The sequence below is a fragment of the Mustela nigripes genome, chromosome 14 (assembly GCF_022355385.1).
Source record: "Mustela nigripes isolate SB6536 chromosome 14, MUSNIG.SB6536, whole genome shotgun sequence".
In the NCBI taxonomy this organism is placed as follows: Eukaryota; Metazoa; Chordata; class Mammalia; order Carnivora; family Mustelidae; genus Mustela; species Mustela nigripes.
Window position 1 is genome coordinate 53,189,692 of NC_081570.1, and position 22,302 is coordinate 53,211,993.

Consider the following 22,302-nt stretch of genomic DNA (forward strand, 5'->3'; position numbering starts at 1 on the left):
GTTTGGTATGCCCAGGAGCCTTTCACAAAAGCAGCTACAGCCAGATCTGTGGGTATCTAAGTTTTCCCATGACAGCCCTCCTACTCTTTCTAGTTCCAGGCACTTTTACTGACCTTCCTGAGTAGGGCATGCCTCCTATGAAGAAAGATGGAAAGCATTCATTATTCGGTCTCATGTTCTAAAATAACAACTTCTGTGGTCCCCAAATTTCCACATGGAAAACAGCAAAGAAAAGATTTCATGCAGTCATCTTTTCTGAAATTAATCCATCTACCAAAAGGAGTGATGTTATAAGCCAGTGCTGTTTAAAAGAAGTAAAATATAAACCATGCATGTAATTTTAAATATTTTACTAGCCATATTTTTTAAAAAAATTTTAAGATTAATCTTAACAATTCATTTAGCTCCATATACGTAGAATAGTATCATTTGAACATGTAATCAATATAAAAATAACTCGAGGTATTTTACTTTCTTTGTACTAAGTTTTTGAAAATGAGAGTGTAATTTACACTTAAAACACATCTCAATTCAAACTCTAGACTTTCATCAGAAATACTGAACCTACACTGAGATTTCACACGTTTCACAGTTCAAAAAGTAGATGCGTTATGTCCAAATTGCTTCCAAACATATTTAAGTCGTCCAGTAACTGAATCAAGTATCAATCTTAAGAATTTACTAAAGTTTGAAATTCAGTTCATTATCATAGCCAGATTTCAGGTGCTTAACATAGTTACGGAAATCCTGTCACCTGGATTCTTTTAAACCTGAACCAGAAAGATGTTACCTCTTCAACCAGCAAGTCCTTCTACAACACCCACCAGGTGCTCAAATGCTGCCAAGGATTTTCTGGCCCACTACTAATCCTTAAGTTGTCAATACTTTAGCGAGGATGACATTAAGCAGCTCTTCCCAGAGACTGCATATCGCTTTTCACTCAGACAGAAAGGTACATCTTGGTTCAAGAAAAGAATGGAGACACTGAAATTCAAAGATATGCAGTTCCGTTCCAAAGTAAAGGTGGAAAATCCTGACATAGTTACTTCTTTGTCCAGGATCTTAGTCACCCCACAAAAGTTACAGTCATTGTTTATAATGAGCCTCTGAATTTCATACTCAGAGCAGCTGTCACTGCATCCCGACTCTCACCTTCGGCAAGTGCTCCCTCCCAGCCTCCCTCCACAACCTCCTTTATACTTAGAGCACATTCCAGGAGCCCCTCTTTTCAATTCATTCTGAAAAATGCTTGTTATTGTTGACATACCGAAACATATGAATAATTCAATAAACGAATCCCAAACCATCCTATTAATCATTCAGCAGTCTAGGTACCCAAGTTATTCTGAGACACGCTTTTCTGAATATGCATGGGAAGTAACCCCTCTACTTTTCCCCAAAGGAACCAATTACAAACACTTCAGTTTTCCCTCCCTCTGTCAAAGTTCAGTGTTCCTCCTGCAGCTGATTTAAAAGCTGATCTTCTAAAGGAGCTGGATTCCTAAGATAGTTCTATTTTGAGCGTTCTTCCTGTTCTGAAGCTAAAGTTGGAAGGGCTTAGGTGGTGATGTCATGAAAGAGAGGCTGTTGACTTTTACAGAAGGGTCTTCCGCAACTCTGGGGATGCTCATATGGTGGAACCTAGGGGGGTGATGTTCATTTCTCATCTCTCTCCTCTCCCTTCCCTTCCTTGTGAGTCCCAGCTATTATTCAGCAAGAAAGAAAACACGTTCAAATAAGCATACAAACATATTTACATATTTCACTCAAAAATGAAGACTAGGGAGATGGAAAATGCCTCACTCTAGGGAAGAAGGGTGACACTCCACTCTTCATCCCGACCTTCCCAAGCATCTATCATAGGACTGGGGACAAAAAGTGTAGGAAGGACAGCCAAGGGATTATAAACCTAGGAGGCTCGAAGAGGAAAATGCTGTTGGGGATATTCAGGACAGAAAGAGGACCCTTCAGTCCCTTCTCCTCCACCGTTTTCTCCACCCTTTTGGAATGGCTGGATTTGGGGCTGGGTGTGTCTTCTGCTTGGGAGGCGTGTTTGGCTCTGAAGAACCAAGAGGGGCCAGGGTGGGGCCCAGGGAAAGAGAGCCAGAGACAGGCTGCTTTAGGCCGGGTTCTGGGCTAAGCTCTTAGGGAAAGGAAAAAAAAAAAAAGGGGGGGGGGTGCTGTGAGGAGAGAGCAGACAATTCCATTAGAATACCTGGTAAGGAACAAATAATGGCACTGACCTAAGGAGGTCACCTCTCTTCAATCTAAACCCAGCAGTTGGCTGCTGGTTGGTCGGGTGCAGGTCCAGAGGGAAGAGAAAATCCCAGCACATGTGTAGACCACAACTTGCCTGGGTCCGAGGATGGATGCGCCCGGTGCAATGAGCAGGTGAAAGCAGCACTTTCTGGCCAATCTGAGATGGGGAATCAGCTAAGAACTCTGGGAACAGAAGATTCTCTGGTTTTTCGGCTCACCTCTCCTCCAAAGCGAGAATAAGCACAGGTGTGGTCCTTCTCCAAAAAGGTGGCAGCTGGCGCGCGGGTAGCTTGAGTGAAGGGAAAGATTCCGTGGCCCGGGAAGGCAGGGAGAAGCCGCGGGTTCAGCTGCGACCAGAAGCAGGCGACCTCCGCCAACTCCCTTCCCCCTTCTTGAAAACCGAACAGGACCGGTAGAAATTACAACAACGCACTCCCTCCCCAATACTGTTTCTAATAAAAGAAACAGCCTCTCCTGCCTACATAAAAAACTGCACACTCTGGTTGATGAAAATAAACAGGTGAGCCCGTGGTGAAGCGGGAAAAGACTGGGAATGGGAGAAAGAACGTAGAGAAATCGAGGCTCCCTCCCTGCACACCCCCTCCCCTCCAGCCCCAGAGAATGTGCGTGGCAGGTTGCAAGCTAAAAATGACCCCCCACCCCCCGCCCCGCGCCCATTCTCCCTCCTACACCAGGGTCCAGCGTCCCGGCCTCGTGGTAGCGGTCGGTCCCCGGACGCCGCACGGGGCTCCCCCTCACCCCGGACCGCCGTCGCCGCGGGGACTCCGCTCTTCCTCTCCTCCCTCCCTCCTCCTCCGCCTCCTCCTCGCAGACTCCTCCCGCCGGATCTTTCATGTAAACAACATCCAGGCTCTATTTACAGTCGCCGCCGGACGGCGAGGGACCCACGCCAGCACCCTGGAAGAAGGCGGGGGTGGGGGAAAAGCGAGTGCGCAACATTTACACACGCACCCCGCCCCGCCCCTCCGCGCCGCTCCCCCTCCACCGGGCCGAAGCGGGGCGCCGGGGGCCACCCGCGCCCGCGTCCAACCTGCTCCTCACACCCAGCCGAGGGCCCGAGGGCAGCCGCGCAAATGCCCAGGGGCGAGGCCGCCCCCTCCCACGCACCCCGCAGGAAAAACACATACACAACAACAAACCCAGCCCGGCAACACACGCTCCAAGTCCGTGAGGGAGTGCGGAGCCCCAGGCCCGCCCCATGCCACCGCCCCAGCGTCGGCTGCCTACCCCGAGGCGACGAACTGCTTGCGGTCTCCGGAGGCGGTCAAGGCAGGCGCCCAGCGCTGGGCAGCGGCGCGCCCTCGGCCCCCGCCGCCACCCGGCCCGCCCTCGGCCCGCCCCCCGCGCGGGCGCCCAGCCGGCCGAGCCCCGCGGCTGCGTGTGCGTGTGCGCGCGCGCCGCGGCCAGCCCCGCCAGCCTCGCCAGCCTCGCCAGCACGGCTCTCGTAGCCGCCGCTTCCCGCGCCCCCGGCCGGCTCCGGCGCGCCGCCACACCGAGCCAGGAGCGCCGCGGCCAGAGCTCCGCGGCGGCGCACGGGCGCGCACACGGACGTAGACACTCGGCGGCACGGAGCCCCGCGCGGCCGCTCGCCGCCCGCAGGCGCCCGGTCCCGCGCGCGCCCGGCCGCCCCCGCGCCCGGCCCGCCGCCCCCACGCCCACCTGCGCCCCCGGGGGGTCCTGGGCCCCCCTTCCTTTGTTCTTCCCGCTATTTGCCTGAGGATTATCTAATGACGCAGCAAGGCTCGCCACAACGTGACCGTCGCCATTTTTCTGTTTTTATTCTATCTCTGCCATGTGATAGATGGGTGGGGGGGGGGGGGGGGTGGAAAGGGGGGGGAGAGAGGGTTAAAAAAAAAAAAAAACTTCCGGGTCTCATGACCGGGAAGGGAGAAAAACAAAAGGGAGACGAGACACAACTCCAGGGGAAGGATGTGTGCGTGTGTGTGTGTGTGTGTGTGTGTGCGCGCGGGCGCGCTCGCGCGCGTCCCCCTCCCGCCTCGGCTCGGAGAAGGGAGGCTCCCGCAGCGGACACGAAGCATCCTCCCGTGCGGGCAGCCCAATGACCTCCCCCGCCAGCCGTGGCGTCGCGCGTCCTGGTCCCACACTCGCTGCAAACGCTCCGCGAAGCTGTCAGCTTGGTCCCTTCTGGCCGCCTCCACTTGCTCTTCACCCCGAAGCTCGCGCCCTCGCTCCCAAGTGGGTGTAAGGTTCTGGGTTACCTTCAGGGAAGTCTCACCAGAAACGGAGGAAATAATAAAGTTCAAAGGCTACCGAATTTCCTGTGTTTTAAGATGGTTTGTTAACATGCTGTTGTTTATGACAACCGCGTGGCAACGCTAGGCACAGATCTTACATTGGTTCGAATCTTTCCTCTTGATTATATCCTTTTCTCTCTTCCCAAAGCGAGACACACCCTTGTGTGGTATTCCATGGGGGGCGGGGGTAGATAGGTGGCCACGGACCATTCATCATACCTTGACTTAACTTTTTAAGACATTTTTAATAAGTGGGTGTTCAAGGCCAGGGAGCATTGTTTAAGAAGACAGTTGTATGCAGCAAGGTGGATTCGCGTTACACTGATCGTATTCACATTTGGAGGGCGTGATAGACGTTTCATTCTTAGCCAAGTCTTGTTTTCACGGTTGCTGAAAAAAAAAAAAGCATTTGGGAGCTCTGCCACGTTTTTCAGTGAGATATAAAATTTTGTACTTTTGTTTACTACTGTATTTCCTTTGGGCACTTTCACTTTTGTTTTTCTTGAGTTTCCTTTCTGGTTTCTTTTCTCAATTTCACAATTCACTGCAGAAATGGACTTCAGAATCGGCTAGGGTTCCTCGCTTTATTGGCGCAGAAAGGATGCGGTTGAGTAGTGATGGAAGTTGCTCCAGGTCACACATTTAATTAGGGCGGAGCTTGGATTGAGCGTAGCTCACCTGATAGCCCTGCTGGAGGGGTGGAGATAGAGGGTGGGGGATGGTAACGTCTGGCCGCCACTCTGCTTTGTAAAATTGATAGCCTAGAAATTAAAGATGGAGAACACTTACCAGATCATTACCTTCTTGGGACTGGTGTGATTTGATTGCTTCTTCAAAATCCCCATTCTTGTGTTTTAACTCAACTGTATCTGTTAATTTAGATTCGATTTCACTCTTCCCTAGGAGAGTTGGTCATTTCAGGGAACAACCCTACATGATTGTAATGAATTGTTTTTGTTAGAGTACATCACTGCCCCTTTGTCCACCTACTGTTTCCTTTTTATATTTATTTTATGGTGCCTTTCACACTTCAGCATATGTAACAGTTGATTTATTTCCCTGAACTGAGGGTAAGCTTGGAGGGCAGGGCCATGCCATATTCATTTTGTATCTCCCATGGTTAACACCCTGCCTGGAAATGAATGAGCATGCATTAAAGCCTGATGAGGATTTTTTCTTACCCCTGTAATTCCTTTCTAAACATCTCTAGGAAATTCTTCCATGTTTCTGGTGAGAGCAGAACACTGAAGATGCCTTTTGATTCCTACACCTTTGGCAGGCTTCTACTTTACGGAGCCAAGCAAAACATAATTTGTTTAATCAGGTTTTTTTTTTTTTTTTTAAACCAAATGCTTTTTCCTCTCTTTTTACCTTGTTTGGTTCCTCTTCTTCAAATTCCTTCTAATTCACATAATTAGTTATGGCATCACTTGCCTTTTGACTTTTGCTTTCTCAGACTCCAAAAGGCTGGTAAAGTTTAAACTTTGATTTGACTAACCCTCTTCAGCCTGGAGTCAAATGACCTGAGGCAGCATTCTTATTGAGACTCTCTTCCTGGAACACAGTGAGGAGGCTGGCAGTTGAGCAGTATGAAAAGATCTCAGCATCTGGACAAAGAGTGCACATTTGTAGCTTTAAAACAGGGGAGAATAACTTGATGCACGAAATCATATTGAGAGCTCAGAGGAGGGTCTGGATTGTGCCACAGATGAGTTCATACACATCTGGATCAGTGAGGTTCCATCACATGTCTGAACATGAACTACAAGTATTCCTTTGGATGGCGCAAATTAAATTGGTATTACTGATGGTAACATCTAAAGTCCGTATGTTTCATCCCTGAGAGCAACAGTGTGATAATAATTTTAAATGTAACAACATCACCTTCCAGCAAGGCAGAGATGGCACCCAATTATATTTAAAACCATGTGCTCCCTTAAGTACAAAGGTGAACAGAGAAAAAAGGAACATAAATCAAAAATACTTAAATACTTCTGTATTTCTTCCATTCATGTACGCTCACACATCATTACAAAGATCAAACTTTATTCCTCCGAAATACTACATAGTTGCTGATTAAAGTAAAACTCTTATAGGCATTCTAACAACATTTTTTTTTTTTTAAGACTTTATTCTTATTTATTTGACAGAAATCACAAGCAGGCAGAGAGGCAGGCAGAGAGAGGGAGGGAAGCAGACTCCCTGCTGAGCAGAGAGCCCGATGTGGGGCTCAATGTGGGGCTCGATGTGGGGCTCGATGTGGGGCTCGATCCCAGGACCCTGGAATCATGACCTGAGCTGAAGGCAGAGGCTTTAATCCACTGAGCCACCCAGGCGCCCCACTAACAACATTCTTTATCTCTCCACTACATAGTTAAAACAATGACAATTCCTGATGTATGAGAGCCTGGACTTTGGAATCAGGTTCTGATCTCAGCTCTGCTAATGTATTACCTGGGCAACTTTCTCATCAGCTCTGATTCTATTTAAAGAAATATGAAAATGAGTATAAGTCATTTAAAGAAATATGAAAGAAATATGAAAATGAGTATGAGTCGCCTACTTCAAAGAGAAGCTTTTAGGAGTGACATTTCATCAGAATTTAATAAAATATATGGGAAACCCCCACCCTGGTATGATGCTTAGAAATAATCTTCAATATGGGGAGTTGTAATAATATTTCTTAATGTATTTTTGTTTATCACATGTGCTTCCTAGAATTATTCTTTTTCTTTTGGTTTCCTGCTCTTGAAAATTCAACAAACCTAGTATTAGTGAAAGTTCTATGATTCTGAAAATAAGTTAAGTCCTGCCTTCAAGAAGTTCACACTTCAGCCTTGGAAAAATACATATAGAGGTAATTTTTTTTTTTTTAAGATTTATTTAGTTATTTATTTGACAGACAGAGATCACACTAAGGCAGAGAGGCAGGCAGAGTGAGAGGAAGGGAAGCAAGCTCCCTGCTGAGCGGAGAGTCTGATTTGGGGCTCCATCCCAGGACCCTGAAATCATGAGCCGAAGGCAGAGGCTTAACCCACTGAGCCACCCAGGCGCCCCCATATAGAGGTAATTGTACTGAGACTCGTAGATGGAAGACAAACACTTGATTCATACCACTTTATGATAATCTAACCAAGAAGAAGCATTTACTTAAGATCTAGCTTCACTAACACCCAAGCAAAGACAAACCTTCTAGAAGCAGTTAGGAAAATGCCACACACACACACCCATCTCCCAAACCCTCACATTTTTTTTTTTAAGATTTTATTTATTTATTTGACAGAGAGATTACAAGTAGGCAGAGAGGCAGGCAGAGAGAGAGAGGAGGAAGCAGGCTTCCTGCTGAGCAGAGAGCCCGATGCGGGACTCAATCCCAGGACCCTGAGATCATGACCTGAGCCAAGGCAGCAGCTTAACCCACTGAGCCACCCAGGTGCCCAAACCCTCATAGGAAGATTACCTTTAAAACCCCATCCAATCAGTATGATTCTGCAGCTGCTGAAAAGAGTTTTCTGGTTCGGTGTAAGAGACAGTCTTGCTTTCCATCCAAGTAAAAACTATGCCAGATTGTACTTTTGAAATAATGCTGGAGACGTGTAGTTAATAGGAAGCACTTCAGGTTGTTAATTAATTCGACCACTTTAATCAAGAACTATTTTCCGAGAAACTTATTCCCAGCCCTGGGTCAGGTGCTAAAAAAACAAAGATGATGAAGACATAGACTTTGTCCTTAAGCAACTCATTCAACAAATGTTTATTGATTACCTACTGGGGATGCAGTGGTGAAACAGATACTGAACTTACTAGCCAAGGACTGATATACACACCTTATCTTCACAGCGCCCTCAAGAAGTGTTTGATTGACACAGGGTCTGGGCAAGGCAAAACATAGACCCTGCCCCCAGAACATTCTTTGTTCCTCAAAACAAAGAACAGCTCTTGAAAAAAAAAAAAAATTTTTTTTTTTGGTCTCTACAGCTCAGTCTTAGAATTGTGAAGTCAAGGAAATTAAATTCAATTCTCCCGGAGTCTAGGCTATTTAAACAGCTTTCTGGTCTCTCAGTTCCTGAGTTTCTCAACTCTTATTTCACTCTCCAAAGGCTGATTCTAAAATGCAAACCTGCTTATATCATGCCCCTGTCTAAAAACGTTCGTGGCTTCCCATTATCTACCAAGCATGGCACACAAGATGCTTTGTGATCTTGCCCTGCCACAGCCTTCCCACCTCATCCTTCATAACACCCACAGGGGAGGGTTGCCAAAATCTGTAACTAAAAATACAGGATGCCCTGGTAAATTTAAATTTCAGATAAGCAACTTTTTTTTTTTTTGGTATAAATATGTCTCCAATATTGCTTGGGACATATTTACACTAAAAGGCTTTCATTATTTATCCAAAATCCAAATTTAAATAAGCATCCTCTATTTTTTCTGCAACGCTAGTCATGATCATCTGATTGATTAACTCGCCACTCCTCGCTAGTCTCTTCATGCCTTTGTAAGGGCTTGACAACCTTTCCATTCTGCCCCTGGTCCACCTGGTATCTTTCTGTTTCTTCTTCAAAAGCCAGTCATGGACTTCTGGAACCCTGTAGGTGTGAGCATGGAATCCAATGTGCTGGGGTGGGCCTAGCTATCTGTGTGCTCTGTTTAATAGCTGGATTTCTGCCCCAGTTCCTGTTCATCCTTCCCTTGCTCCCTCCTGGAACTGGAGTTCTGCCCTGAACCCTAGTTAATTTGGCTGGCACCCACTCACAGTTCTTTACCCTTGCCAACTTTCTCCCTGAGGCTTGTTCCTTTCTCCCAGCTGCTGGCTGGGCTCCCGACCTAAACTGGAGGGATCACTGAAACCTGCTTCAGATCCCACCACCTTCCTGTCATATCTACTATGAAAAATGAACAAGATACTCAAATGAGATTAAGTTTGTGAGTGTGGTTTGTCAAGTATAAAGCTTCTGTGTGGTTTGTCAAGTATAAAGCTTCTTCACCAGTATCAAACTCTTCACCTGGTACTATGTATGAAAGTCCCTCTTTTTTTTTTTTTAAAGATTTTATTTATTTATTTGACAGAGAGAGATCCCCAAGTAGGCAGAGAGGCAGAGAGAAAGGGGGGGGGGGCACAGGCTCCCTGCTGAGCAGAGAGTTCTATGTGGGGCTCCATCCCAGGACCCTGAGATCATGACCTGAGCTGGAGGCAGAGGCTTTAACCTACTGAGCCACCCAGAGGCCCCTAAAGTCCCTCTTTAAGGTGCTCTGGATTTCCCTTGTTTCTGCTCATGCCTATTGATAATATGCTGCTGAAAATGATGGGGCTATTTTTCAAATGTCCTCTAATTTTGATTAGTGCCTTCAGCCACACTGGCTATTTTATTATGAATGAATTAAGACCAGTGGGTTTAATTTTTAAAATTTTAATTTTGTGATCCAGAACACACCTCTTTGGAACTCCAACCAGTCTCATGAACTATGTCATAGCCTGAGTATGTGTAATGAACTCTGATATTTTCTATTCGATTTGACCTTTTAAAAGTTGGTCAACCCACCAAGTTCATTTCATCATCTGATAACAGGTCATGACTTGCATGTTGCTAAATGCTGATCTGTACTATCCATTGGGATTTCTGCATTAACCAACTGGCCAGGACGGTTGTCAAAAGTCTCCTTCATTTGGTGCTATCTCCAGTAGGAACCAGCTTGTCCACTAAAGGAGCTAAGGCCACCTCACTGAAGTAGGTCACAGTTATTCCCGCTTATAACATCAGCAAGCAGAGTACTGCAGCCAGACTTTCTAAGCTGCCTGAGGTCAGTATCTATAATCCCTGGTGAGGCCATTTGTAGAGATGGAGAGCTAAAAAATCATTATTTATCTTAACCTAGAAGGATATTGTTTGGGGGCAATTCTTTTTCAGACTTTCAAAAAAATTTTAGTTATTTATTTGAGAGAGAGAGAGAAGCGGAGCAGAGGGGGAGAGAATGAGAATCTCAAGCAGACTCTGCACTGAGCACAGAGCCCGATGCAGGGCTTCAGCCACGACTGTGAGATCGTAACTGAGTCAAAAGCAAGAGTCGGATGCTCAACCAACCTGGCCACCCAGGCGCCCCATCTTTCCTAGACTTTTGAAATTATTCCTGGTTGGGTTAAAGAGACTTTTAGTTTTCTGAGGTTTCACATTAATTTCAGATACAAAACATAAATGAAGGCTCTCTCATTCACTGTTATGATTTTGTTTTACTCTCTTCTCCCTGAATGGTGAGCAGGGTAATGGGATATTCAGACAGCTTTAAGGAGCTGGGCAACAGGGGCACCTGAGTGGCTCAGTTGGTTAAGCGGCTGCCTTCATTCAGCTCAGTCATGATTCCAGGGTCCTGGGGTCATGTCCTGCATCAGGCTCCCTGCTCTGTGGGGAGCCTGCTTCTTCCTCTCCCTCTGCCTGCTGCTCCCCCTACTTGTGCATGCTCTCTCTCTTTGTCAAATAAATAAAATCTTAAAAAAAGAAAAAAAAAAAAAAGGTGGGCAACAGTAGATTCCAAAGACAATTGATGAAATATATGGAAAGGAAGTATGGTTCAGATGGAGTGGAAAGAAGATTAATTATCTAAATAATTCCTGTGCTACAGGTGGTCAACCCAGCTTCTATAATTCTGCTATAATTCAGGATATTCTCCCCCCAAACACATACAGACATGCCCTACCTTCTTCTCACTCACAGCAGCTTCATTCATTTTTCTTTATGGTAGGATTTTAATTGTGTTTGTTTTATTGGCCTTGAAAAGACCAGTTTCAGATGTATGGTGGCACAAAAGCTGGACTGGAGAGAATTTAAGGGATAACAGGAGAAGAATTGGAGACTGCTTATAGACAACTGTTTGATTACAAAAGGTTACAGAGAAATAAGATGGTAAAAAAAAAAAATGTGGGAAATACAGTCAAGGAATCAAGGGGAGATTTTTATTTGTTCATCTTTAATGCTCTTGAAATGATTTGTTTGTATACCAATGGAGATGGTCCAGTAGTGGAAAAATTCATGATGTAGAATAGAGTGGGAGGGTTTGCTAGCTTGGTGTTCTTGAGTCTACAAGAGGGTGGCATCTCATGTACCAATGGAAGGTTTTACATGGGAGCCCTGAGGGTGCATCCTGACTGATAGGACATAAGGCAGGGTCTAAGGGAGTACACCCGTATGGACATGTGGATGTGGTAAGAACCAGTGGACATTGTCTTCTGATTGTTCAGTTTTCTCAATGAGGAAAGAAGCACAGTCATCAACTGGGAGAGAATGGGGGAGAGGAGAGAAAACAACATTCCTTTAGCAGAAAGAGAATGTAGTAATGTAGAATGTAGGCAAGTGACTGGATGAGGCAGATGTGGGATGTTAGCTGGGAAACGGCAAGGACCATCTCAAGTTCCTGGTGACAAGTTTAAGGAGAGACCAGGCAGTCTAGGTGGACAGTTGGAATCTGAACAGTGTTGTGATTCTGCCAACCGGTGTGAGAGATTAATGTGATTAAGGAGGTTGAGCAAGTGGTTATATTTACTGATTCTAAATTTTAGCTGAGCAAAGAGGGAATAAGGGACAAAGTACAGTTTAAAAAAAAAAAAAAAGAAGAAGAAAAAAAGAAAAAAAAATGGTACCTGAACTGATCCTCCTTCTGGTCTTTGCAAGACTGGCTCCCTCTTGTGGTCCAGTCCTTTTCCAAAACCACAGTTTTAACTCTCCTGAGTACTTATGGTGCTTTACTTTTTGCCTGTTTCTGTCTGTCTGTCCATCCACCCTCAATTTCACACTACTAGATGATAAGCTCCAGGACGACAACGACGTTGTCCATATTGTTCACTATTTTGTAGACACAGCATTTCATTCCAAAAGGTATTTATTTGATAGAAGAATGATGAATGACTGTGATGTGATTTGTAAGGTCTTCCCCATCCTGATCATGCTCTTCTCTACATGCTCCTGTTTGTCAGTTTCCTCTTTCTAACTTTCTCCAAGATAAAGAAAATTTTTCCACTGGGGTTAGAGCTGCTTGCTAAACCATCCATGTTGAGTCTTCTGCGGGTATGGGAGGAAAGTTCAAGGACAATTTTACCAGAGTCACACAGGCTCCAGAATATTTCAAAGGTGAGCTAGAAAGGGTGATATGAAGTCACAATAGCTTTCTGCTTTGTTTAAAACATCCTTATTGAGGTTTAATTTAGATACCATAAAAATCACCCATTTTCAGTGAACATTTCATTGAATTTTAGCAAGCTTATACAGCCGTCACTACAATTCAGTTTTAGAGCACTTTCATGGCCACAAAAAGTTCCCTTGTGCCTGTTGGCCATCCATCTCTGCTCCCACCCAATCCTAGGCAACCACCGATCTGTCTCCACAATTTTGTCTTTTCCAAAACTTTCATGTGAATGGAATCATATAATATGTAGCCTTTGGTGCCTGTCTCCTTCCATTTCTTATAATGCTTTTATTGTGAATAATGTTCTTCTCTACAGACATACAATCTCGTGTCTATCAATTTACCAGTTGATGGACACTGTTTCCAGTTTGGGGGCTCTTGTGAATATTCCAGTTTGGGGGCTGCAATGAATATTCGTATGCAAGCTTTTGTGTGGACATACTTTTTCATTTCTTTTGGGTAGATACCTAGGAGTTTAGCTACATCAATTGATAAGTGTATGCTTGGCTTTTTAAAAAGCACCCAAGTGGGGTGCCTGGGTGGCTCAGTGGGTTAAAGCCTCTGCCTTCGGCTCAGGTCATGATCCCGGAGTCCTGGGATCGGGTCCTGGGATCGAGCCCCACGTCGGGCTCTCTGCTCAGCAGGGAGCCTGCTTCCTCCTCTCTCTCTCTCTCTGCCTACTTGTGATCTCTGCCTGTCAAATTAAAAAAAAAAAAAAAAAAGGCGCCCAAGTTTCCCAAGGTGGCTGTCTCATTTTATGTTCCCACCAGCAATGAATGCATTTCTCCCTATCTTCACAAACCCTTGGTCACTCTTTTTTTGTGTTAGCCATTCTAGTAGGTGTGCTGTGGTAGCTCATTTTGGTTTGAATTTGCATTTCTCTGATGACTAATGATATTAAACATCTCTTCACATACTCACCTGCCGTTTATGTATCTTCTTTGGTGAGGTGATTATTCAAATAGTTTGCTCATTTCTTATTGGGTAGTTTGTCTTCTTGCTGCTGAATTATAAGAGTTCTTTATATCCTCTGGATCAAGTCCTTTATCAGATATATATTTTGCAAATATTTCCAATCTCTTATGTCTTTTGAAGAGCAAAATTTGCATTTTGATGAAGCCCAATTTGTCAACTTTGTCTTTGATGTGTTATATGTGAAAAACTCTTTGCCTAATTCAAGACTGCAAAGATTTCATCCTGTGTTTTCTTTTAAGTCGTTATGTATGATGTAAGGTAAGGGTTGAGTTTCATTTTTTATAGATGTTTATCCAATTCTCCCAGCATCTATTGTTGAAAGAACTATCCTTTCCCCATTTAATTATCTGGCATCTTTATCAAAAATCAATTAACTATATATGTGAAGGTCTATTCCCGGATTCTCCATTCTCCTCCATCTACCTAACTGTCTATTTTTCTTGATTATCATAGCTTTTTAGTCAGTTTCAAAACAAATAAAGTCCTCCAATTCTGTATTTCTTTTACAAAATTGTCTTAATATTCTAAGTTCTTTGCACTTCCACATAAATTTTAGAAACAGCTTTTCAGCATCCACCGTAAATAAATAAACAAATAAATAAATCCATCCTACTGGGATTTTGGTAGGTATTATTTGAAGCCATACATCAGCTTGGGAAAATTGCCATCTTACCAATATTGAATCTTCCAACTCATGGATATTATGTATCTCCCCATTTTTATAAGTCCTCTTTAATTTCAGTCAGCAATGGTGTGTAGTTTTCAATACATAGATTTGTGCTTCTCTTGTTAAATTTATTTCTAGGTACTGTATCCTGTAATGCTATTATAAATGGAATTAATTCATTTTCAAGCTGCTTACTGGTAGCTTATAGAAAGATAATTGGTTTCTGTCTATTGATCTTGTGTTCTACAACCTTGTTAAACACACTTTTTAGTTCTAGGTTTTATAGATTCTTTGCAATTAAAAAACTTAGCCTTAGCCATGTTGAAATATAATAGACAAAGAAAATTATAATACATTTTATTAATTAATATTTAATAGTGGCTTAATAAATAAGTTAATTAAAATTAACTTTAATATTCAAAATATACAATGTGATTCTTTGATACACATATACATTATGAAAGAATTCCTGCCAAAGAGTTAACTAATATACCTATCATCTTGCACAAATACACCTTTTCTCCTGCTTTTTTTGGTAAGAACACTTAAATTTTATTGTCTTAGCAAATTTCAATTACACATTATAGTATTTTCAATAATAGTCACCATGCTATAAATTAAATCCTTACCCTTGCTCATCTGAAAACTGAAAGTTTGTACCCTTTTACCAGCATCTCCCTAATTTCCCCCATCCTCTAGTCCAAGGAAATACCATTCTACCCTCTGTTTCAAATTTTTTTTAAGTTCCAGATATAAATGATACCATGCAGTACTTGTCTTTCTCTGCCTGGTTTATTTCATTTAACCTAATGCCCTCCAGTTTCATCCATGTTATCACAAAGCAGAACTTCCTCCCTTTTTAAGGTGAAGTAGTATTCAAGTGTGTGTGTGTGACATTTTTTTTTATCCAGTCATCATTGTTGAACATTTAGGTTGTTTCCATGTCTTGGCTATTGTGAATAATGCTGCAATGAACATGGAGTAAAAGTATCTCTCTGAAATGGTGATTTTGTTGTCGCTAGTTATGGTGGTTCTATTTCTGATTTCTTGAGTCAAGAAATTAAATTATACTGTTGTATAATTTACTGTTTTCCAGGGTGCCTATACCAGTTTACATCCCATCAACAGTGTACAAAGGTTCCCTTTGTAATTTTTTATATACATGATCATGTTGCCTGAGGACCAGAATGGCCTCGGCATCTCAGTCAACCCTCTCATTTCCTCTAATACCCAACACCAAAGTCCCAAAATAGCATTATTCTTGATGTCAAACATTCCTCCTACGAGGGTGGGGTGGAGTGTCCTTAAATTCCTTCTGGAGACTGGAATGTGGCGCTAAGAGTTGGGTTGACCCCTATCTGTGGTAATCTTCCACATTCACCCCCTGTACAAAGATAAACTTGTCGCAAGAACTAAGAGCTTGTGTTCATGAATCTAAGATTCTTTTCTCCCTTGCTCATGGGATTTGCCTGTATCTTTGCTTCAGCTGTTGGCTAAACCCCCTACTGGTCCCCATTCTTCTTTTGAAGTATGATAATACATTTAACCAGATTAAAGTAAAGCCCTAGCTGGAAGTTTTCTGTCTCCAGTGATGCTATCTTTTGTCTTTTATCTTTTTTTTTTTGTCTTTTTATCTTTTATCTTTTTTACTTATTTTGTAGTAACTCTGAAAGGGTGTTCCTATTTTTCATTCCCAAATGCTGTGTGTGTGTGTGTGTGCATGCACAGGACTGGAAATGGATACCTAGTGGTAGCATTTGGCTATCATCCATTACTCAAGCCACACTTTCAGTAACCTAAACTCCACAGAATTCCTTTACATGTATTTCTATTAATTCATTTTGCTTCTGGTTGATCTGTTTTTTGGACTTGTGTAGGACATGATTAATTCTATCACAGTTATATCGTGTTAGATTCAGGTCATTATTTCAGACCACTGAAATCTTTTTGTATCCTGATTTACTGCCATCCAGTATAACTTGCCCCCACCAAATTCATGCTTTCCCATATTTGGGCAGTAGATCACAGTCTTTATCCAAGGAAATTCTGAATGAAAATGTCAGAGTGGGGACAGTTTACTGTGGCCTTGGAGACCTTCCCTCCTACTTTCTTGCAGTCAGCAACTAGCACTCTTTAGGAATGGTTGTTCAGTTCATTGCGTGGGGACTAATTTGTGCTCCCTTTTCCTCTGATGTGAAATGAGAATAATTTTAGTACCCAACTCATAGGACTGTTGTAGGAATTAAATGATTAAACACTTGCAGTTTGCTTAGAACAGTGCCCACCACAGTATATATGCTCAAGAAGGTGAGCCATTCTTCTTGCAGAGGCCAGGCTTTTATAGTCAATAGCTTGGCCTTGATCTTCATCTTGTCATTTCCTAGCTGTGCATCCTTAGACAAGTTACTTAACTTCTCTGAACCTCAATTTCTTCATTGTAAAATAGTTGTGACAACAGTGTATTTTTAATAAAGTTGAAGGAGTAAATGAAGTAACATAGAGTGTTTAATGTACTGCATGACACTCAATAAATATTTGTTGCAATGATTCTGATTGACATTCATCTTAGACAATCTCCCTCTATCTTCTTACCAAAATGTCTCCAAAAGCTTGAAGATATTCAGATACATTATGTCTACAGCATTCCCCTGATCAAATTATTTGGAAACTAAGTAACTAGTATACAAGAGTTATGGCTGATTTAATCGTCTTTTAAAACGCCTCTCAAGGGTGCCTGGGTGGCTCAGGGGGTTAAAGCCTCTGTCTTCGCCTCAGGTCATGATCCCGGGGTCCTGGAATCGAATCCCATATGGGGTTCTCTGCTCAACAGGGAGTGTGCTTCCCTTGCTCTCTTTGCCTGCCTCTCTGCCTACTTGTGATCTCTGTCTGTCAAATAAATAAATAAAATCTTAAAAATAAAATAAAATAAAACCCCTCTCAAATTCTTTATTTCTTTATTTTATTCTTTATTAATCTTTCTTTTAAATTTAATTATTTATTTTAAATTTAAATTCCATTAACTAACATATAGTGTATTATTAGTTTCAGGGGTCGAGTTCAGTGATTCATCAGTCTTATATAACACCCAGTGCTCATTATATCACATGACCTCCTAAATGCCCATCTCCCAGTTACCCCATTCCTCACCCACCTTCCCTCCAGCAACCCTCAGTTTGTTTCCTGTGATTGACAGTCTCTTATGGTTTGTTCCCTTCTCTGATTTCATCTTGTTCTATTTTCCCTCACTTCCCCTATGATTCCGTTTTGTTTCTTAAATTCCACATATGAATGAGATCATATGATAATTGTCTTTCTCTGACTTACTTTGCTTAGCATAACACCCTCTAGTCCTATCCATGTCATTGCAAATGGTAAGATTTCATTTTTTTGTTGGCTGAGTAGTATTCCATTGTTTGTGTGTGTATGTGTGTGTATATTGACATATATATCTGTGTATGTATATGTATGTGTATATTATAGGAATTCTAAAAATATAAGCAAAACAATTATTTACATGCTTAAATAATATGTTATGGCTAGATTACTACTCTTGGATTCATTTCATGATACCCTAGACTTGTATGTTATGTATACTGTATATACAGTTTCTAAGAGAACTTTAGGGACCCTTGGAAAGATTATGATCATTTCATAGTCTGGGAGGCATAGTTTGATTATTCAAAATGATTATAAAAGTATATATTTGGCTTTATTACAGCTTTGTTCTTTGATTTCTCTGGTGCCAAAAACATAGCTCAGGAATGTAGCCGCCAATGATAACGCTGTTTCTATGAGAAGATAGTTTGCCCCACAATGGTCCGCTGAGATGCGGAATCTAGGACTCACTGGTGAAAGTCAGATACCACTTGCCAAATCACAACCCTCCTTACATGTGGTAGGAAAAGAAATCCCAAATCTTACAGGTATGATTTCCACAAAACAAACAGTTCAAAAGGTAATGCCTTAATAGCAACTAAGAATCAAGGTTTCATTTATGATGTCGATTTTATAGATTATTATATCTCTGATTTTCTAAAAAGTGCCTATGTGAGCATAATATAAAACCTGACAAGTCTGGGGCATCTGCTGGCTCAGTCAGAAGAGCATGGGACTCTCATTTAGAAGGTTGTAAATTTGGGCCCCATGTTGGGTGTAGAGATTACTAAAAATATAAATAAATAAAAGTTGGGAAAAAAAAACAGATCTTGCAAGTCAAACACATTTGGATTTCATTCTCCATCTTGCTTTTTATTTTTTAATTTTTAAAATATTTTATTTATTTATTTGACAGCAAGAGAGGGAACACAAGCAGGTGGAATGGGAGAGGGAGAAGCAGGCCTCTGGCTGAGCAGGGAGCCCAATGCGGGGCTCGATCCCAGGACCCTGGGATCATGACCTGAGCCAAAGGCAGACTCAATGACTGAGCCACCCAGGTGCCCTCCATTTAAAAAGATTTACTTATTTATTTGAGAAATGGGGAGGTAAGGGCAGGGGGAGAGAGAGAATCTCAAGCAGACTCCCTGCTGAGAGCAGACCCTGATGCAGGGCTCAGTCCCCTCAGGTCATGACCTGAGCTGAAATCAAGAGCAGACACTGAACTGACTAAACCACCCATGCACCTTCCCCGTTTTAAAAAAATCTGGGCACATTACCTATCTTTCTGGACTTTCAGGATTTCTTTTCCAAAACGTAGATAATAATTACCTAAAGGAGTGTCCCAACGATTAGATGATGAGTATGAGGTGCAGGATATAGTGCTTGGCACATGGTAGATGCTCAATAAACATTAGTTCCTTTCTTTTTCATTCTCTGTGGTGATCCATTAAAAAATATGAATGGAGCGGGGAAAAAAGTATTTTTTTTTTTAACTTGGCTCTGGTTTGACTTGGCTCCTTTAAAAGATACAAAAAGAGTGTTCTATTTTGTTTAGTTTTGTTTTTTGATGGAAATGCCATGGTGGAATTTTCAGTGGTGGAAGGTGAGGCTCTTATTGGGAAGATTTTAAAAAATACTGGCGGCTACGTTCTATCCCAGGGACTGTGATTAATTGGATTAGGATGTAGTCTAGGATTTAGGATTTTCTAAAGTATAAATTAATGCAATAAATTGCATAGATCTTAGGTGTATCATTCAATCAGTTTTGATAATTGTTTATCCTCTTTTGACCACCGCCCTAATTAAGATTAGGAACTTCTCCATTACCCAGAAAGTGTCCCTTTCTTCTCAGTTTGCCCCACCTCCACCCTAGATAACAGATGTTCTAATTTCTATCAGCACAGATTAGTTCTATATTTTAATTTCATATGAAATTTATAAATGGAATAGAACGGTACGTACTTATTTGTGTTTTGTTCAATGTAATACTCTTGAGATTCATCAATTTTGATATGTATATCAATAGTTCTTCTTACTATTATCATTATGTTTCAAGGTAGAAAAATGCCATAATTGCTTAGCCGTTCTCCTTTGTTTGGTGTGTTTACAGGTTTCTTTGTTATGAATAAAGATGCTTATGAATGTTCTTGCACGAGTCTTTTGTGGACATACATTTTCTCTCTCTTGGGTATGCTTAGAACTGGAATTCCTGGGTTTTAGGGTGGCAACATTCTTTACAGTAAACTGCCGAACAGTTTATCAAAGGGACTGTACCATCATATATTCCCACTAGCAGTGCAAACGAGTTCCAAGCACTCCACATCATTGCTAATGCTTGCTATTTTGTCATCCCTTTAAAATTCAGGGATTTGGTTTGAAATGGCATCCCATGATTATTGTTGTTTTTAATTTTATTTATTTATTTTGAGGAATCTCTACACCCAAATGGAGCTCGAACTCACAACCCTGAGCTCAAGAGTCACATGTTCCACTGACTAAGCCAGCCAGCTGCCTCCCATGGTTTGTTTGTTTGCTTAATTTAGAGTCAATTAGCCAACATAGAGAATGTCATTAGTTTCAGGTGTGGAGTTCAGTATTTCATCAGTTGTGTATAACACAACTGGGTGGCTCAGTCCTTAAGCATCTGCCTTTGGTTCAGGTCATGGTCCCAGTGTCCTGGGATCGAACCCCACATTGGACTCCCTGCTCAGTGGGGAGCCTGCTGCTCCCTCTCCCTCTCCCCTACTTGTGTTCCCTCTCTCACTCTCTCTGTCAAATAAATAAATAAAATCTTAAAAACACACACACACACACAATGCTCATTACATCACATTCCCTCCTTAATGCCCGTCACCCAGTTACCCCATCCCTCCTCCCACCTCACCTCCAGCAACCCTCAGTTTCTTTCCCATAGCCAAGAGTCTCTCGTGGCTTGTCTCCCTCTCTGATTTCTTTCCATTCCATTTTTCCCTCCCTTTCCGTATAATACTCTGCGTGGTTTCTTATATTCCTCATATGGGTGAAACCATATAATTGTCTTTTTCTTATTGACTTACTTTGCCCAGTATAATACCCTCCAGTTCCATCCACATTGATGTAAATGATAAGATTTTGTCTTTTCTGATGGCTGAGTAATATTCCGTTGTGTGTATGCATGTACATATATATGTGTGTGTGTGTGTGTGTGTGTATCTCACATCTTCTTTGGGGTTTTTTTTTTTTAAGATTTTATTTATCTATTTGACAGACAGACAGAGGTCACAAGTAGGCAGAGAGGCAAGCAGAGAGAGAGAGTGGAAAAAGCAGTGTTCCCACCTAGCAGAGAGCCCAACGCGGGGCTCCATCCCAGGACCCCGGGACCACGACCCGAGCCGAAAGCAGAGGCCCCAACCCACTCAGCCACCCAGGCGCCCCTTCTTTGGTTTTAATTTGTGTTTCCCTGATGAAAGATGAGGTTGCCATAGAAATTTACATGGTATTTACAGGAACACCTACGGATACCATTTCATGTGCTTACTAGTGATTGGTATGTCTTCTTTTTTGAAACGTCTATTTTGAAGTCAAGTCTTCTCCATTTTTATTTTTATTTTTTAAAATATTTTATTTATTTATTTGACAGAGAGAGACACAGCAAGAGTGGGAATACAAGCTGGGGGAGTGGGAGAGGGAGAAGCAGGGTTCTTGATCCCAGAAACCTGGAATCATGACCTGAGCTGAAGGCAGACGCTTAAGGACTGAGCCACCCAGGCACCCCTCCAATTTTATTTTTGCTTATTTTCCCCCCCCAACAAATCATCAGCATTTATTTCCTGCATCCTAGGTATCACTTATCTTGCTAGAAAGGACAGAGAGTGTTGATCAGACAGTTTTGAGCACAGAACCCCTTCCGCAGAAGTGGATCTGTGGAGCTCCATGAGGGAACGGTAGAGCTGGATAGATGGTCAGCTTAGCGTACATGCCTTCCCCCCACCCAAAAAGAGTCTGTTCCCTCCCTCCCTGCTGAAAAAGGTTTAAAGTTTTAAAAAACAGTTAAGGGCTTTTTGTTTAAAAAAAAAAAAAAGGCAGGGAGGATACAGGGTCCTGACCCAGAAGGTTGGGCTTAGAGAAGCCAGGGCAGAGCTAGGATGTGGTTGCTGGTGGAGGTGCATTCTTGGGGGGAACTGCTCACCCAGGTCCCCTCTGAATCAATAACATCCTGCAGCTACAGGGTTTTGAAAGTGTTCCAGGGCAGGCTGAGGAGGTGGTGGGCAAGCAGAGCCTGAGGGTGCAGGTGGAGAGTTTTCCCAGGGTCGGGGCCACACTGGCCTCTAGGGGTGTCTTTTCACTGGCCTAGCCTGCCTGAGACAGGGGCTCAGAGAAGAGGCTCCTGGGCCAGTGCCAGGGCTCCCTGACCAGGTGGGGATGGCAGGTCTCTTTTCCACCTTCCGTGGGCATGGTCAGACTCAAGACGAGGGTGTCCCATTGTTGCTCTCAGTCTGGTTGCTAGTTTCCCTGTCTAGCTTCCCTGTCTAGGGGTACCTAGCTCTGCCTGTCTTTCTGCCCCCTCAAGTGCCAGCTCATCCATGTCTTTGGTCA

The 22,302-nt window shown here is 42.8% G+C and overlaps 2 long non-coding RNA genes across 5 annotated transcripts; both read right to left on the reverse strand.

Annotated features, from left to right (window-relative positions):
• Window positions 1-341: 341 nt before the first annotated feature.
• LOC132001866 (uncharacterized) lies at window positions 342-3,603 on the reverse strand. Of its 2 annotated transcripts, XR_009399704.1 has the most exons (4): window positions 3,508-3,603; window positions 3,019-3,177; window positions 2,244-2,650; window positions 342-1,703 (listed from the first exon to the last, which is right to left on the reverse strand). It is a non-coding gene; the product is annotated as an uncharacterized LOC132001866 (long non-coding RNA). The 2 variants fall into 2 exon arrangements; XR_009399703.1 differs by lacking the exon at window positions 342-1,703 and having other exon boundaries at window positions 1,725-2,650.
• Window positions 3,604-4,212: 609 nt separating this feature from the next.
• Window positions 4,213-8,088, reverse strand: LOC132001867 (uncharacterized). Of its 3 annotated transcripts, XR_009399707.1 has the most exons (4): window positions 7,996-8,088; window positions 6,034-6,142; window positions 5,325-5,465; window positions 4,213-5,225 (listed from the first exon to the last, which is right to left on the reverse strand). It is a non-coding gene; the product is annotated as an uncharacterized LOC132001867 (long non-coding RNA). The 3 variants fall into 3 exon arrangements; XR_009399706.1 differs by having other exon boundaries at window positions 5,325-6,142; XR_009399705.1 differs by lacking the exons at window positions 5,325-5,465; window positions 6,034-6,142 and having other exon boundaries at window positions 4,213-4,925.
• Window positions 8,089-22,302: the final 14,214 nt, after the last annotated feature.